The sequence below is a fragment of the Lagopus muta genome, chromosome 2 (genome assembly GCF_023343835.1).
Source record: "Lagopus muta isolate bLagMut1 chromosome 2, bLagMut1 primary, whole genome shotgun sequence".
Classification (NCBI taxonomy): domain Eukaryota; kingdom Metazoa; phylum Chordata; class Aves; order Galliformes; family Phasianidae; genus Lagopus; species Lagopus muta.
In genome coordinates this window covers 52,961,311-52,977,181 of record NC_064434.1, presented here as the reverse complement: position 1 = coordinate 52,977,181, position 15,871 = coordinate 52,961,311, and the positions used below count along the sequence as shown (strand labels likewise).

The window sequence follows — 15,871 nt, the reverse complement described above, 5'->3', positions numbered from 1 at the left end:
TAATAAGTGTTTGGAAAAATACTGATTACAACATTCTATTTTTTCAAACTTTGGCAAGATCAGCGATATCCTTCTGTTTCCCATCATTATCATATTTTATTTCCATACTTTAGAAAACCTACGATCTTTCACAAAGTATACAAGCGGATAAAAATAAGTCAGTTCCCCCCCATCACCCTTTTTCAATTTCTAGATGTCATTGCTTGGTATGAACTTATTATTTTTGCATTTTCAATTTAATATGACGGCCTGCATTGTATATGTAACTCAGCTCTCCCAGGAGCTTGTTAAATATTGAGTGTACTTCTCTGTAGGCTGGTGAAGGACTGGTGAGCAAGGTGCTTTCTATCCCACCGAATCCTGCGCCACATAAACAAACTGATGCGGTACATTGCAGGAGGTCTCTGGTGTCTGATGAGCTGATGAAAGTACTGATCACTTGGCCACAGGTGAGAGAGCAAAACTGCTATGAGGTCTTTTTGAATGGCAACACCTGTTTGATTTGTACCGCATGCCACTAGCTTCTCTCCATTTTGTTCTCCTCTATGATATTTATCTTCAGCTGGTTGTATTTAAGCCTGAAGAGCTGAGCACTGGTTGTAACCTTGTATCCTGAGGCTTGAGACTCCCTTTAATGTCATTCAGTTCCCCTATTTGTTTGCGTTTTTTCGAGATCTCCATGGTTTCTGCTGATTGATGTCGTAGTTTGGGAGGGTGTTTCTGGGGTCATACAGCATGGCCAGCTCCTTATCAACTGGAAAATCAAGCAACAAATAATTACATAAGAGGAATTTTTAAAAGAAAAGGAGCTAGCATTAATTGTAAAAGCTTATTAAATTGAAGATGCATGATTGGCACACTAGTATTGATTTGGATATTTCTTTAAGTCTTCTGAATGCAAAACAGTGACCATGCCTATTTCCAATGAATCTCTGACATAAACTCTGTTGACACTGAAAGAAATACACTATTCTCATTTGCCTCTACCACCTTTCAGTCAGAATAAAATCTTTCAACAACTACAATAAAGCATAGAATCAGTATATCCTGAGTTAGAAGAGACATACAATGATCTCTGAGTCCAACTCCTTGCTCAATACAGGACCACCCAAAATTTAAGCCCTACGTCTGAGACTATTGTCCAAATGCTGCTTGAACTCCAGCAGCTTGGGGCTGTGCTCGCTGCCCTGGGCAACTGTTCCCTGCCCACTGCCTTCTGGTGAAGAACCTGTTCCTAAAACCATCCTGACCCACCCCTGACACAACTCCATGCCATTCTCTTGGGTCATTTTGCTTTCACCAAAGAGCAGAGTTCAGCGCTGCCCCTCTGCTCCCCTCATGAGGAATTGTACGCCTCAGCCTCCTCTTACTTGGGCTGAACAAACCAAGGGACCTCAGCAGCTCTTCACGTCTTGCCCTCTCAACCCTTCAAAATGTTGGCTGCTCTCCTCTGAAGCTCTGTAATACTTTTATATCCTTTCTATGTTATAGTGCCTAAATCTACACATGCTGATTGATATGGGACTGCACCAGTGCAAAGCAGAGTGCTAGTTAGTGTCTTCTGAATATTTGCTTTCGGTTTTACTGTGGCTGTGTCAAAACAGCCTTTTATCATTGTCCTGATCCTTCCTACACTGCTTGTGGTACAAACAGAACAGAAACACAATCTCCACCCCTTGCTTTTTCAGAACAACACAGCATCATGAGAGGCCTGGAGAATATTTAGGGACCAATAGAGAAATTAAGGGGAAAAAAGGTGGAGAGGAAAAAAAAGTCTAGTTAGTATAAAAATCTTTGTCACAAGACAGTATCTTTCCTTGTCATTGCTAATTGTTCAAAGTATTGCTGTTTACTTTGTTAGTTTTAGTTTTAAGAAATCTTAAGGGGATGATGCTACCTATTTTGATAGATTTAAATAGATACTCTCGTGCTTCATAGAAGAACAAAGTGCTCATTTGACAATGAAACAAAGCAGCCTTGCTTGTAACAATGCAAATTTGGGTCATTTATTTTTAACACAGCCTAAATAAATGTGTACTGAGGCAGAATTTCTGAGGCTTTGCTTAGAGTGGCTGCTGGCACTTAAAGGAGTCTCTTTCCAGGCTTATCTCTTTGTTATGTGGCTTGCCTAAGGATCTGGAGCTGACTCAGCTCATCTGCTCAGGGAGAACTGCTCACCATGGTCCATGTTAGCTGTCTGAGACTTGAGCGATGGGCTGGATTCTGGCTGACTCAGAACAAGCAAAGGAGGCGCTTGGTGGTAAAGCTGGGACAGTGATGCCCAAACTGATTAGGCAGACAGGAATTAATCTTCCACTCTACTAAGAATCCCACCCAGGACGCCCGTGAGAATTTCCTTCCCTGGATCACTGGACAGTCAGGGGTATCTTTTCTTTCATGCTTCTCATCTAGGAAACGGAGAAGGAAGAAATATTCCTTTGACAAATTAGTCTGCCAGCCAGATCGTTCACCTCTCTTGAAAACTTGATTGTTATTCTTAGAAAATTTAGGAAATTATGATCCAAAGCTGAAGGCCAGGCTGTTTCAGTGGCTGATCACACAGCACGACCAGGAACATCTGTGAGGTTTTCCAGGTGGTTTCTTTTGATTTAATGAAAATATTTTCTGAACCTCAGCAAAATACCCAAACCCATGGGATCTGTATCCCATCTCCTCTTCCTATTTTGGTCAGTCTTGGCTGGAGTAGGAAAGCAAGAGAAATGTCACGTAAAAATGAGTGCAGTGTTATCTCAGTATTGTTTCATAGCAGCTGATGTCTAACTGTCACCTGGTCTTGATTTGCCTGCAGAGCCCTGTGGTCAGGATTGACCTAGCCAAGTCCACATTTGAGATCATGAGGGAGCTGCTGGATCTGCAATCCACAGCACCTGCCTCATGAGTGTTTGTCCTACACAGGTTTTGCATCAAACTATACCAAGAAGCATGTGAAGTTTACTGAGGGAATCTAGGATATGATCTGATCTCCTTCAACACTCTCTTAGGATGAAAGGTCAAAATGCAGCTGATTTCAGGAACAAGCTTAGCCCAGTTTCTGGAGGAAAGGGTTTTGAAAGGGTTGAAGGAATGAGTTCTGATATGACAGATATGAGCCCTGTGACAGGCCTCAGCATAGGCAAAACTATGGAGTTTTAAGTGAGGGTTGAATCAAAATTCTAAACATATTCTTACAGTATTTTTCAAATTGGAAAATGACCCAAAATGCATACAGCTTCAGAAAATTATGATCAGTGTTCTCTTCAGTTTAGTTAATAGTACAAGCCTGAAAGCAGACTGTTAAATGAGAAGTTTTGTCTGCCTACCCACTCTTTCTGCCCAAATTCTGACTCACCTTTTGATAGTTGGATCCTGAAATAGACAATGAGCAGCAGTAGGAGTAAAGTCACAGGCATGAAGATCCAGCCAAAGATAAAGTATCCAGGCAGCTCCCTTGCGAACACCGAAATTATGTAAATTATGCTCATTTCTTCTGCAACAGCCTAGCTGAATAAGTTCCTTCAGATCTCTAAGTGTAGAACCTATTTATCCTGCTTTCTTCCTTTTTTTTTTTTCCTGTATCCACATTCTGCCCTTTGCTCAGACCATTATCACTTTTTGGACTTTGGTTTGTTTGCATAGGCCTGTGATTCCTAATAGGACTGGAGTTCACTTGCAAAGTTACTCAGCTGTGGAGTTTAAAAGTGGTTCTTAAAGTAGTGCTGGGCTTCCAAACCTTTACATATGTTGGGTTTGGCTCAGTATGTAAAGCTGCTTCCTTTTGAGCCTCATAGACTATCATCCACTAACACTGTACAGGTCATTCTGAATAATAAGCATCTTCTTTACAGACATATTATTGATTTTACAATAAACCTAAATTACTCAATCAAAGTGAGAACCCTGTCCCACATACGGGTCGAACCACACAGGCACACAGGTCGAACCACATGTAGTCACTGCTCTGAAGAGTTTTCAAACCATTGAGGCAGGCATAACTTCAGAGAATGGATACTGCAGCAGCAGATTTTTTTTCTGAAGTGCAGCTGCTGAACCATGACATTCAGGAATGATTCTTTTTTAGAGAAGTCAAAATTATGTGCTCTTTGGGGCTGAATGTACCAAAGAATTCAGTAACCTTTTAAACATTTCAGCGAGTCACTGGGTTTGGGGTGTTCTGTGTATTCAGTTTTTCCTGTCTGGTCAGCAGTTTATTGCAGAAGTGTTATGTAGGTTGCACTGGCAGGTTTAAAAAGAAGAGTAGCTGTAATGCGTCCTTTCTCCACACTTTCAGGTTTCTAAAACCATCGGCTCAGTAGACTTGGCATCTTGACTTCACCTGGGAACACTGCAGGATCTCACTGTTTGACTTGCCTGTATGCTTAACCCTGCAGAAACGTGCTTGTCAGAGATCAGGTAAGTCTAGCAATCTTCCAGTTTTTGGCATATCAAATCTGATGACTACTTAAGGAAGGCATCAGGTAGCATTAAGCATTATGGTATTGTGTCCTCAGCAGGTTGTTATGACGGGGACAAAAAAATCTGTCTCATGTACATTTGAGAGTTGCAAAGGAATTTATTTCTTTAATACCTACCAAATCTAAAATGGAACTGTGAGCTCAATGTGAAAATTACCATTTTAATAGCATCTCTCTGGATGCTTTGCAGTGGGGAATAAGATTTAGGCTGGAGTTTATAGCAGTTAGGCTGGAATTGATAAGAAATGCAGTAGAATCATGAATTTTCAAGGAAAATAAGTATTTCTATGTTCACTTTGTATTCTTCACGTGCTGTGTCAAAAAGGCAAACAACCTCAAATAACATTTATTTTAAGGTTTTATTTTATTTGGACTGTAACATATCTAGCACGAGATCCTCCCTTTGTGACAATAAGTGATGGAAAATGTCATGTTTCAGACAGATTCCTTATTATATTATTCATCTGCTGTTTTGATAAATAGAACAAATGGAGAGTGACTTACTTTTTGCTTGTATTTGTTTGGTTTCAGCTTCTAAACGTTATATCTGATTCTGCCTCTTCCTACTACATTTGACCTCATTCATAAAGTGCTTTATGATGAAAAGCACAGAGGATATTAATATTATTGTAGGGCCATCTGTTGCCAGATAACTCTCTCCTTACATACATAGCTGTCAGCTGCAATCAGTAAATTCATTAAACTCTTTTTGTACATGCTGAGTTAATTCAGATTTTTTTAGACTATTCTGAATGCTGGTGTTCCGATCTGCAAAACAATTGCAACATTTTGATCATTCTGGATCCTTTTTTTCTTAAGTGTTCTTAAAAAATAATGGTAATAATTACTGAGCAAGCAGGAATTTATGGTGGAATGAGAAAAATCTGTGACCTAATTCTAAGTGCTATGGCATTGCGAGTGAGCCACAGGAGTATTTCCGTTTGATACACGTGCATGGCACACAAAGAAGTAAATGGCAACAAAATACCTGCATACCAGGGCAAAGCAGTTACTTGGGTTATTTAATTGGTTTTCCTTGTGTGCTTGAGATATAAGTTCTATCAAACGCACAGCAGGCACAGAAGATGATGGAGCACGTAGTTACCTTGCTTGTTGCAGCCAAGGGCTCTGGAGCTGTATAGATGATGGACAGCAGAGCAGACAGCTTTTGACTGGTTACCTTCTGCCAAGGAAGAATAGGAGAATTATCTGCCCTCTGCATTTGTACAATCTCTTTTTCAAAAGACGACTGTCACCTTGGATCATAACACTTATAGGAGTGGTAAAACTTTTCTAATGGCAGCTGACATGAGAAATAAGCTTCTATGTTGAAGGAGCACAACTGTAGGCAGAAACAAGGTTAAATATATTTTTATAGTGAGGGTACTTCATTTTCAACAGGATCTCTGTCATTAGCAATTCCAAAATCTGAGTCTGGATGACTTTTAAGATACAGGTTATGCCCCAAAATTAAGTGTATTTGGGCAAGCCAGTTCATCTCAGGCCATACTAGTTCACTGCAAGCAGTCTGTCAGAATGTCTGCAAAGTCACACCAATAAAATTCACGCTTCTGCTGTCAGCTGCCTCTGCCCAGACGGTGTACTAAAAGCCTCCATCATATAACAACACCCATGCTCCCTGCCAGCAGCAGCACTGCCTCATCAGGGCTTTGCACCTGGGCAAATCCTGTGCTGGAATGGTAGATACACTGTGTGTCCACTGTGTGCAAATATGTGGGCATATTTGTCTGCCACAGTCAAAAGGAAAATGGAAAATCTGCCAGGCATGAATCAGTTAGTTAGGCAGGGACATATGCTTTCCTGGATGATCTGTGAAGCTTGGGTGTATTTGGGGAAATGGATGAGTTCCTCAGAATCGCTGAATGTCCCCCTACTTCTCTAAAGCCTGACAGAAGCGACTGATTCATCCCCCTGATGGTGCTGCTGGCCCTGCAATGCCAGCTGAACTTCTAGAGGCTCACTTTCTGGCTCATGGGAAATTCTGCCATTTTAAAATTTCCCTTTTGACTTGCACCAGAACAAAAATTTAATTTTCCGTGAAATGGAATTTAAGGAACATTAATTTTAAAGCCACCAGAAGTCTTATTTCATCTGTATCATTTTGATTATTTACATAAAATATGACCACAAATGAATTCATGCAAACTTTAAATGACTCTTATTTCCAAAACCTGCCAAGTAACATTAGACATAATGAGCATCACATCTGCCTTGTTGAAGAAATTCAGCTTCTCATCTTTGGAGATATGTGTGTGCTAATCAATATTTTTTGGTTGAATCTTTTAATTCAGTCACCATTTCCAGAAAAAATCTTTCTGGATAGCTCTGCTCAGGAATAATTAAAAGCAGTGTAACACCACTGAAGCTGAGGAGGAAGGAGTAAGGTTTGCCTGTGAAGACTCAACCACAGTAAAGAAAAGAAAGGAGTTACCACAGGTGTTTGAGAGCCTTTTGGGCACCAACCAAAATATTCATGTTCCTTGAGGGCAAACAGCCAACCCTCATGGTGGCTGCATTGACAGAGCTGAAATTGTTCTTTCCCAAAGAAAACCCTGAAAAGATTACAGCAAAACTTAGACTTGGCATTTTAAAATAAATAAATATCTGTAATAATCACAGAAAGGAGGTGGCAGTTTGCTCAGGGCATGGTGATGATGACAGAGCCTTCCAGAATAGACCAGCAGCTCAGGTACAACCCTTATGTTTCTCTCTGATTCAGGGTTGAAACCCTGTTAAGTCGGTTCGAGTTATTGAACCATCTGACAAGACACAAGTTTCTGAGCTTTGTGAGAAGGTAGTAACTAGGTTATTTCTAAACTGGATCCGTTTTCTGATCAGCTTTGCTCTCGGGGCATCCACAGAGGGTGCAGGCGCAGGCTATGTGTTACACAGGGTGGTGGTGAGCACTCATTGAGGAGGGCCCTTTCCCCTAAGTTTTGGCTGTGCTGCCAAAAGCCAAGCTGCAGCTTTGCTCAGAATGCTGTGAGCAGCCAATCCCTGCGGATGTGACATTTTGGATCTCTGCAGCAATTCCTAAGTCATTACTCATGTGCTTTATTGATAAAGAAAAGTGATTACTTTTTAATAAGCACGTTGTGTGTTACTAATCCAAGAACCTTAGGAAATCTAAGTGTTTTGAAGCTGTGGTTGCTTTTATCAAACAAATTGTAATCTCATTAACAAAGTAATAGCTATTTTGCATAAACCATGCTAAGTAGCTTATTTGTATTCCAGCTCTCTATCTGAGTGAACAATCTTTCCATTCTCTGCCTTGCATTTTTTCTTTATACTTACAACTAGTTCAGATTATTTGAATTTTGGCATGACAATAATGGATTTCTGATCTCCTGGATGTTAAACTTTATAAAAAATTAACATCAGTGAAATAAAGATGTGCTTGGCCAGCTTGTAGTCCTCTTCCAGGATTCTTGATTGCCAAAGTTTTTCTGTTCAACACTGGTTATGTATGTTTCTGCTTTGTTCTTATAGTCATCTGTACAGATGAATGTTAATCTGCCCATGCAAAATCTTCTGGCAGTAGTAATAGTGCACAGACATTTCCAATTGTAAATCAAAATATTTACTGAGTAGTAAGGCTTCCTATCCACTGTTATTTAAACCATCAAGATATGGGCTACATACAAAGTGGACATTTCTCTTGTCTCTTGTATAACTTTGCAAGAATGAAAAAAAACCTGATTATTGCTAAGTCCCTTGACCACAGCTTTTCCATGGAAACAGGAGCTGTTAGTGCCACTTTTCTGTCTTCATGGTCAAGATGTGTTGATTGCAATCCTGGCTGGTTTTCTTTGGTTGGTTAGTTGTGTGCTTTTGTTTGTTTGCATTTTTGTTGTTGTTGCTTGTTTCTTTGTTGTTGTGGTGGTGATTGTTTATTTAATTTAGGAAAGACCTTTGCCCAATAAATAAGATTTCCCAAAAATATGATTGTACAGTTGCCATGTTGCCCTCCTTGTCAGCCAACTTCAGGTTCAGGTAAGAGGTACAGGGAGCTCAAGTCAAGTCCCTCTCCAATACTGTGGTTCAGCAGGAGACAGGCATGAGGTAGGACTCAAGACAATGGCAGCAGAGCAGAACTGGCATCCAGCTGGCAGCAGGACACCAGTTGCCCCACCTCCTTCACATTTGCTTGCTGTGCTATGCCAGTATGTTGTATGTCCCCGTCATACAGCAGGATCACACGGGGCGTGTCTGTTCGTGGAGTTGTGGTGATAAGGAGTCTGTTGACAAAGGATTCAGAGAGGATTGGGCTTTGTTAGTCCCACTGCTTAGTGAGGGAAAAATCATTGCTGCCTGCTGCCTTTCCTGTTCAGCCAACAAGGACTGCAGTTCAAAGTCACGCTTGTCCTTGACTGGAAATGTGACTCTAAAAAAGACAGTAAATATTTCCTTCAGAGCTTTCACTTGCATTTCTTTTAAAGAAATACAAAATTATCAAGCCTGTTAGATTTTTTACTGACAAATATTTAAACTTTTTTTACTAAGCAGTTTTGCTGAAAAATGTCTTCAGTTTTGGGAAATAGGTTAATTTTGTGTGTGAGTCTGTTCTTTCTAGGGTGGCCACAGCTCACCTCTGTCTGGACTGGATCCTGATCACTGCTCTGTGAACAGGTACTCTGTCCTGATTTCAGCTGGGACAGAGCTGATTTTCTTCATAGTGCCTGCTGTGTGTTTTTGATTTAGGATCCATGATCTGAGAATCCATGGAATTGTGGAATCATTTGATTTGAAAGGAACTCTAAAAGGCCATCTAGTCTAAATTCCCTGCAGTGAACAAGGACATCTACAGCTAGATGAAGTTGCACAAAGCCTGGTCCAGCCTGACCTTGAATGTTGATAACACAGTAATGTTTTAGTTGTTGCAGAACAGTGCTGCACAGTGCTAAGGACATTTCAGCTCTTCACACTGCCCTGCCAATGAGGAGACTGGGGATGCACAAGGAGATGGGAGAGGACAGACCCAGGAGAGCTGACCCAGACTGGCTGAAGAGATTTTCCTTCCTATGTGGCATCATGTGAAGTTATAAATTCGGGGGACTTGGCCAGGCGGGGAAGCAGCCATGGCTTGGAGACGAGCTAGTGGGTGGTGAGCAATTGCATTGTGCATCACTGATTTTGTAAGTGTACATATAGACACACATACAGTTATCACTACTATTGTGTTTGGTTGTTGTTTTTGTTTTTTTTTCCCCTTTCCTTCTCTGTTTTAGTAGATAGTTTTTATCTCAACCCATGGGTTTTAGCTTTTTTTCCAATTCTCTCCCCCGTCTCACTAGTATGGGGGAGTGAGCAAAATGGCTGTGGTGCTGAGCTGCTTCTGGGTTAAATTACAACTCTGTGAACAGCTGCTCTCCACCAGTCCCACTACAGTGGTTATTGCTCTCGTGCCTGGAACAACCCAATCCCACACAGTGTCTCCATTCAGCTGAACCTCATTTCTGGTAGAAAATTGTGAATCTTCAGAAACCATATACTTTCATCCTGAAACTTGGAATAGAATTGTATTTAAATGGAAGCGTTTGTTCTTTTAAAACAAACACTGCAGAACAAATCCATTCTTTTCCCATCCCATCGCTTCTATGGCTCACAGCTGCCTCCTGGTGTGCTCTTCTTCTTGATTAGTAACAGAGAAGTCAGTGTAACATATAGAGGGTGCAGATAAGTGAGTGCTAAGGAGCTGCTCTACACTGACATCCCAGAAGGGCAGAACAAGGTTGCATTGGGCACGGCTGTGAGGTGGCAGTGCAAGGCTGTCCCTGCTTTACCCATGGCCCACTCCCCCTGCAGTGCTGGCAGTTTGATGCACTAGCATTTGCTGGCTGACAGGTCATTTTTCACTTGGAAACATACAGAGCAGCATATGTGACAAAATCTACATCTAGAAACTGGCCAGTGTGACATTTATCTTTTGCCCCAATTCGTAACTGATTCTGACACTGCAAGTGAAGGAGTTCATATTAGTGATCAGGGCAATTGTAAAAGCTACATTGATTTTTTCTAACCTGCCTGATTTCAAATGTGTTATGCTATTTTTTATTGCTTCCTGGTTAGCTAATGCTTCTTGGTATTACTTTGCAACATCCCTGCTTGCCTTGTACTGCTGTAGCACAGTGCAATTTCCTCCTCTGCCCTCACAGGTAACAGCAAATGGACAGCAGGCACCAGATGCAAGACGTGCAGTTGTGCACAGCCTGCATGGATGCAATCCTGGGCCAGCTGCTCTAGCTGGTCCTATTTGAGCAGGATTTTGGACCAGATGGACTCAGAAGTCTCTGGACGGCCGTGCCTCTCGTAGTGCAGGCTGACCTCAGCCCTGAAACAGTACAGCCCTTTGGGTGGCACTAATGCAAAAGCTGCATTTTGTTCTGTGGCAAAATATGCACAGGTATGCAGCTGTACTAGGTTTGAGGCATGGCTCTGGAAAGTAAATTTAAAATAATACAATAATACAAGATTTTAGCTATTGGTTCTTCTTGTGTGCTATAATAAAAGAAGCATGAGCTATGATGCCTCAATTGCTTTTAATGGCTTGTAAGGAGGATTTGCAGTACCTCAGTTTCAAGGTCCCTGTTTGACATACTGGGAATAAAAAGCCTGGGTTTTCATAGGGGTACTAGAGTTACAGCACACTCAGGTCCACACCAGAAATGTCTTTGACACTGCTGTCAGTAGACTAAATCTCTTAAAATTATTAAAAGTGTGGCAGGCACTTTATGTAGGTTTCACTTTTCTTTGCAACCAAATGTCAGAAAAATGCATTGCTGGTTAAGCAGGGTTGAGCTCTGGTTTATCCAAAACTTACTGGGGTACAGCCTAGTATAACCTTGTTGAAAATAATTCACTGTGAAACAGATATAAGAATGGGCAAATTAGCAGTGCTGAGAGCCATGTGAGGGGCTGTGTGCAATTACCTTCTCCAACACTGTCTGCAAAGGAAAGAAAATCTTAGAGAGACACTTGCAGCTTATGCACTACTATTAGTGAAAGTCACGGTTAGTTGAACATGTGTCTGTTGTCTTTTACTCAGTTAATGTGACATGAAATAAAAAGGCATGAACGTGTATCATTCTCTTTTATACCTTCCTAGTGAATGCTGATTAATTTAACTTTCCACTTTCCATGCTGTACATTTACGCAGTAATGAGCTGTAGCCATCTACTGTCTTGAAATTCTTTTTTTTTTTTCTCCCCAGAAGGGAAGAAGGGCAAACAGCCCTTCATGTTTTTCCTGGCAATGTAGCATATATCGAAGACCTTATACTTAACCCTGACACTGCATCAACAAATGCTAATTTACACAGGAGACTTCCTGCAACTGTGTAAGACCAGGGAAAGAGTTTTTAAGCCTGTGCAGATGATTTCAGCTTGTTAATGTGAATGTTTTGCCTTGGGGAAGTTTATGTAATGTTTTAACAGAACATCATCTGCATTTTTTCTTGAATGAGGAATCCACTGTAAGGGATTTTTTACTCATTAGAATGATAAGGTAAATACAATCCATCCTTGCTAGAAAACTGCCTATAGGCAGCTGTTTCTCTAGCATGAATGTTTAAGTGCAAAAAGCTGAGGCAGTAACATAAAAGAACTGCAAACTGATAAAATAGAAATTAGGGGAAATAATTCAGACAGATGTCTCCTGTTTGAAAAATATCTGCTGATTTGAAAATATGTAACCTCAATTCTGTCTTTTCAGATTGTGGGCCCAATTAGTATAGAGGATGCTGATAGGCCTTTACAAGTTGATCAATATGATAGCATATCTATCTGTAATGGAGGCAAGACTACACAGTTAATTTGTACATATACTACAAGACATTGATTGGTTTATCCTTAAGTATGATCAAGGGAAAATGATGTCTCTTTTGCTTTAAACTGTAATCAAAATTTTAATAACTGAGGAATAGGGGAGATTGAAGCCTTTGTTTTCTTACTATGTAAAATCTAAAGCTCAAAAATATTCTGTTTCTCTTTTTTATTTTTCAGTGTTATTTTTAGACTAAGCAATAACGCTATGGTGATATGAGTGTGTGTTTGTGATAAAATGCTGAGACATTTTGGGTTTGACCAGAAATTCAGTCTAGGCTTCAGAACTTACTGTGAAAACATTTTGTTGAATTGCGGTTGGTTTTGGTATGAACATTTTCCATAAAAGAATATAGCAGTCCACTTTTATTTTGGCCCCTCTTTATTTTCCTTATGACCTATCACTCTTGCCAAGAAGGATGCTCAGACACTGACTTTTATAGGTCAAGAGGAAACCACAAAAACTGTCCTTATGGTATTTGTTTAACCACTTCAGAGATTTACAAGCAAATATGTCCATTCATACAAGTCATGCTGGCTCTTTCAAATCAGATTGCGTTTATCCAGAAATTGGGTAATTCTGTTCTCATATTCCTTTATTTGAATTTCTACAAGTTTGCCTAGTGCAGGTGTACCAGTACTTTACCCTAGAGTTCCCAAGGTCTTTCTTGAAAACCAGTGTGGTTTTCACACCTGAGGTATGAAAACAGTTTTAAACAGGCACTTACCCACCACTGCTGATAGCTTACCTATATCATCCCTGACTTCTCTTAGAACTTCTCAGGGAATAATGGGGATGCATTAACAGTTTGTTCAGTAACTTCTACAGCCACTTAAAGTTTAAGACATCTGCTGCTCCTTATTCTCCACTAACGAGTTTCAGCACAGGAATCTCCCCAGCTTCTTCCACAGCAAATACTTATAAAAGGAATCCATTTAACTTCTTTGCAGTGGCTTGGCTAGGGCTTTCCCTCCTAGGGATGTCTGATCTTTATTTTAAAAGTGTGTTGAGTACTTTGACTCTTTGGAGGAGTAGAAGTCACAAATGTCAGGAAGATCAAAAAAAGGATAGACAGGAAGAGCTGCAGGTGTCTTTAATGTACTGAATACCCTGAGGACTCAAGTGCATTGTGGTATCAAATAAACTTTACATCATATGAATTGAAAGGGGTATGGACTCAGAGCAGCACTCTGGCTACTCTCTGGGTATGTGCCTGTAGATAAATATTTACCTGTCATGTCAATATTTGGTGGCTCTCTCGTGGACGTATGCCTGAGAGGTAATTAGAATAGTTGTAATTTCCTAGACTACTCTACTTAGTGATTTTTTTTTTTTCATGCGTGCACACTTGTGTGGATACAAAGACTATCATTTATCAGTCTTGAGTATATGGACGGTTTTATTGTTTATAACAACAGAAACAACATGGCATCTGTACATCTACAATCATCTATAATTATTGCTGCAGCATGTGCCTTCTATTGTAGACTGAAAGGCTTGCAAGAAATTAGTGACAAATACACATTTTTAAGTTTTCAGGTCCATTTTCTTTCATCATCACTTCTACGAATCTCTTCCACACAGTTTCTTCCATTCCTGCTGCTTTTATCTTGGTAGCATTATCTGTTTTCGCTTATTGTTAGTTGTATGACGGCAACCTGCTGGTTTTTCAATGGCTTCCAACAGCATTTATTATCTAGCACTGTTCTTCAATCAGTAAATCTCAGAAGCACAGTGCACTCAGGGGTACTCAGATAATGGGTTACAATCAACAACATTACAGAGATGTGTTCTCCTATCTTTCTTTAGTACTTATTTGTGCATTTGGCAGAGAGTCATAATACCAACATTTGAAGTTGTAACAGGGCTTTCTTTCTAAGGGTCTGCAAATGATTTTCAAAGTACTGACAGATTCACTCTTTCAGATGTGCTGGAGAGTTCAGTGTGTCCCAGTTACACTGGGATTAACGATTCCCATTTTGCAGCCATGGAACTAAAATTTCACCTTGTTTTAACAAATCCATAATTAGAAAAGAAGTTCTTTATTTTCTAAGCATTTCCCAAGATTCCCTTGATGGAGAACATACAGGATAGCTGGAGCTGGTAGATTTCCCTGGAGCTGTTTGGAGGCAGAGGTGAATTCTATGATGAGATGAGAGTGACAGAGTAACTTACTGTCTTTTCAGTTCAGTTCAGACAGCTAAAAATCAGTGTAGAAAAGGTGGGTTGGCACACTGACCAGAAGGTAACAGGGGTGCACCTTAGTGGTGCTGTCTATCTGAGTACAGAGAAGCACACAAAAAAGATGGAAGACAAGCTGAGAGATGGAGAAGAAGTCTTGGTGACACACCTAAAAGAAACTGTGTTAACCAGCAGCGCTGGCTACTGAGAAGCAGGACAAGCAAGGAAATGTTGTCCTATTGTCTGACTATCAAACAGTCCTATTTCTCAAAAATATTTAGGTAGTTCTCTACTCCACAGTAGATTGAGTGTAGCCAGTGCCAACTGGAGAGGCACAGGGTCAAAAGAATGGCACTTATAGTCAACTTAAAGGAGAGGGCAAGGAAGGAGATGCTGCTTAAGTTAACTCCCTGTTTGCCAGGAGCAAGAAAAATAGTTTAAAGACTATTAGGCAAAAGAAGTGATATTAAAAATAATGCAGGGGATCTACTCCACCTTAGATATTGGCAATTTTCTAGCACAACTCAGGGAAATTAACTTAAATACCAACTGTTCTGTCAGTGGTTAACAAAAAAAGGTTAGCACTGTCAGGCTAAAAAAAAAAAAAAGACTTAATTGAAGTAATTTGCTGTACCTTCATAAAAGTTCATAGAGTGCTGAGAAGCTTTCAGGCTGCAAGTGTATTTTATATGAAAATTTTGCTTGGAAAAATTAGACCTATTTTAAAATGCTTATAGAAGCTGATACTGTTACCTTGTTGCTGGTTTGCTGTCTCAGTGAATATGGAATACTCTTGGTTTATAAATTCATTATTTGTGCTGAAGTGAAGAGGAAGGACTCTTTCCCTGACTTCACTGGCCATTTTGTGCAAGTAAATGAGAAGAATAGACGTTCAATTTGGTTCATTCTGGTAACTTGTTCCATTTTGAGGTCTGCTCTTTTTAATTGATGAATCAATATTTTTTTTTCTCTGCCAAAAAACCCCAACATTCTTCATTTAACCCCTCATCCTCTCCCAAGCCCTTGTGGCTTTTCTCTCCAGTACCACTGTAGCTGATGGTCACTTAGGTACAGTCTCTGGACAGCTGTAGTTCTTTAGATATCGTTGTCGGTGTTTTGATTTTTATAAGAAATGGAAGAAACTAATTGGGACAGATTTTCAGGAAGCTGTATAACCAATGCCTTTTCTCTGGATCAGTATCAGAAACATCTGCATTCCTTAAACATGTGAAAATAACTTGTCCATAAAACCCTCTAACTGACATTTCAGTATTTTCACGAGGGTTTACCTCCCTGGATTACTACGTGGTGTGCTGAGACTTTCCTATTATCTAACCTAAATTTTCTTTACTGCAAATCCACTGAATTATTATTCT

At 40.1% G+C, this 15,871-nt stretch overlaps 1 long non-coding RNA gene across 18 annotated transcripts in view; it reads left to right on the top strand.

The window, feature by feature from the left end:
* The first annotated feature begins 3,957 nt into the window (after positions 1–3,957).
* LOC125690124 (uncharacterized) overlaps positions 3,958–15,871 on the top strand; it is a 76,922-nt gene continuing 65,008 nt past the window's right edge. For 17 of the 18 annotated variants that reach the window (XR_007375517.1, XR_007375524.1, XR_007375511.1 and 14 more), the window contains exon 1: positions 3,958–4,410. This is a non-coding gene — a long non-coding RNA (uncharacterized LOC125690124). Of the gene's footprint in view, positions 4,411–9,389; positions 9,598–15,871 lie in introns of those variants that run through there. The other variant, XR_007375518.1, reaches the window with a different exon arrangement.